This window comes from Malania oleifera, chromosome 8 (assembly GCF_029873635.1).
Source record: "Malania oleifera isolate guangnan ecotype guangnan chromosome 8, ASM2987363v1, whole genome shotgun sequence".
Lineage (NCBI taxonomy): Eukaryota > Viridiplantae > Streptophyta > Magnoliopsida > Santalales > Ximeniaceae > Malania > Malania oleifera.
Window position 1 is genome coordinate 37,333,379 of NC_080424.1, and position 3,046 is coordinate 37,336,424.

At 39.4% G+C, this 3,046-nt stretch overlaps 1 non-coding gene across 1 annotated transcript; it reads left to right on the forward strand.

The window, feature by feature from the left end:
* Positions 1–523: 523 nt before the first annotated feature.
* Positions 524–629, forward strand: LOC131163195 (small nucleolar RNA R71). The gene has a single exon (XR_009138972.1). It is a non-coding gene; the product is annotated as a small nucleolar RNA R71 (small nucleolar RNA).
* Positions 630–3,046: the final 2,417 nt, after the last annotated feature.

Sequence of the window (3,046 nt, forward strand, 5' to 3'; positions counted from 1 at the left end):
TTGGTATTGGAAACCCAAAGCTTGCGGTCTCGAGGATAAGTTGGGATGTTGTTTTCACCAGGGGTTGTAGGTGTTCAAATAAAGGTTGTTGGACAGCTTATCATACCAATTATGGGTGGCCTTTACTTCCTCTTGCACAAGATCTGGCTGAGAATGTGTATAGGGGCAATTATAACATGTGTGAGAAGGGCCAGAGCAGATTGCACAAACCTCTGCACACACCATTGCCTGCGGTCCTAAGGACAAGCACTAGTATAATTTTTTGGATATGGCATGCAAGGTAGGGGCTAGGTCTTGGCTTGTGGCCAACTCGTAAACTCCCTTACGTTTAGAGGTTGCTGGATTGGGTAGTTTACGAGTGGCATCCATGTGCTGCTAAGAATTTTTAGCCAAACTTTCAAAGAGAATCCAGGCCTTGTTCTCGTGCTTTGTGAGGAAAGTACCTCTGCACGATGCAAAAACCATGGACCTATTTCTCTCAGCTAACCCTTCGTAAAAAGTTTGAACTAATTGCCACTTGGGGACTTGATGATGTGGGCATTTATGAAGTAGGTCCTTGAAATGCTCTTAGGTCTCAAAGAAAAGTTCCCCATCCGTTTGGGTGGAAGTTGTGATTTCCCTTCGCAGCTAGTTATCTTCCCAATTGGGAAGTACTTTTTAAAAAATTCATGCTGCATGGTGGCCCAGTTGGTCACCGAATTTGGCTTTAAGGATGTCAGCCAATATTTGGCCTTATCCTTTATAGAGAACAGAAAAAGCATAAGATGAAGGGCATCATCACTAAAATTAGGTATACGGATGGTGAAGGAAATCTCCAAGAACTCATCCAGATGCTGATAAGGATTTTCAATGGGGTTCCTATGAAGGTTGGGCAGCATCGTGATGATTGAAGTCTTAATCTTGAATTGCGCCACCTGAACATCCAAAAACTAGATACACGACGGCGAGGTGTATGCATTGGGTATGAAGCAATCCCTAAAAGGCCGAAGGGGTTGCTCTCCTACCATAGGTAGGCAGGGAGCTCAGGGTTCCGGGATTTGTTCATCGAGAACTGGTGGGTAATTTTCGACCATAGCTTTTAGTTTAGACGACTCAACCTTCTCTAGATTAGAGATACATTTCCAAAGGGATCTACGAGATTTTTCAATCTCAGGATCAATAGGAATTATCTCAAGTTACAAAGAACATAGACCAAACATACACACTTTTAAGCACAAATGTTCAAACTTCAGAAACACTAAAAAAATAAAAAAATAAAAAAATAATAAAGAAAATGAAAATAAATGGAGAGCAAATCAAAAGAATAAGGCAACAATACCCTAAATTAGAAGTTGGTTCATAACCATAGCCAAGTCCCCAACAACGATGCCAAAATTTGGTAGGCCCGCCATGGCTTGAGTCCTTAACTACCAAAGATAAAATTTATGTAACCTAACTAATCCCAAGTTTAGTAGAAAGTGGGTAAGTCAGGTGTCGATCCACAGAGACTTAAAGCACATATATGAGACCTCTTCCAAATTAGTTTACTAAAGCCTTGTTATGAAAAGAAGTAAAAGATGATATTTTTTAGGGTATTTTCTATCCAACTATTGGAAAGTAATTAAACAAAAGTATGTAAACTAATACTACTAGAAAGCAAGTAAAACCTATGTTATACTACTCCTACAAAGCAGTGCTGATGGCTGAATCAGGCGCTGGACGCCATGCCTCTGACTACACTCCTTCAGGCTTCGAAGAAGTACCAACCCAAGAATCTCAGGCCAAAGCAGGAGAGGGACGTATGAGGGCACAAGGTAGCAAGGGTGCACCAACCATTTGGAGCATGGTCGAGAATCGGAGTATACCCTATCTCAACAATCACAAACACATCTTGGGAATCAGTGGCCAACTATTTCCCTTTGACAGAGACGTAGTAGTGCTTATCCTTATTAGAAACCTTTCATCACACAAACAACAATAAATCGAAAGCAAGTAAAGAAAGATGTAAAGTGAAAGCAAGTAAATGAGAAAGCATGTAAAAAGATCATCCCTTTGCATTCATCACGTCTGTCACTAACGCCAGGAAGTACAAAATAAGATCGTGTAATATACACGGAAGCACAAGAACGTCGCCGATTGTCACAGGTCATCGGACACTTCATGCACAAACCAAAACAGGAATTGAAATCTACTCTACTCCTGATCTAAAGTGGCTCTCAATGACATCTTAAGTCTGTCACTAACCTAAGAGAGGCCAAAGAGGAACCTAGAGCTTATGTTTGTAGTGAATACTTATAGGTTCTAGGGTTTACAAGGTTTGTTTTACATGTTAGGAAAGTTTACGAACAAATCTCGCGTAGAAGATCATCGTTGTTGACCAAGTCTCCCCTATATCATTATTGTGTGCACTTTAGTCAAACCTCGCGGGAAATTAGGAATTCAAATCTTCAATTTCTTCGACTTTCAGGGTCTTGTTGGTCGAGTTGATGGTCAAGACTTGCAGGATCTCGATCTTTAGGAAATCTCAGGAACTCGACATAGTCACCTCTTATGGTCTCTTGGTTGAACACTTCATCAAGGCTCTCAGTAATTATGCTCTAAGTTTAGTCTCAGTATCTCGATGTGGTCGCCCGGGAGAGTCACTTGGTTGAGGAGTTGGTCGAACCTTGTGGCATTTTGATCTCGATCTAAACCTTGGAGTTTGTGGTAGAAGACTAAGTTGCCCTTGTAAAATAATGTAAAATAATTTAGTAAGTAATTTAACAAATAATATATAAAAAAATTCAACATATAAGAAACTATTAGTAAGTGCTAATTAAGTTCTAAGTATCCAACTTTGAAATTGGAAAGAGTTGTGGGTTACGAGAAACCTTGACACTTTCATTTTGACCTCATGAATGTTTGGGAGTTATTACCATTTGATTTAAACATTATATGCCCAATTTGGACACTTGAATTCTGAAATGAGTTAAACACATGAACTATAAAAACAATGACTAAAATATTGTCAACTAAATAATTCATAATAACACTAACTAGAAGCTTAATCTTCGCTACTTCCTATTTT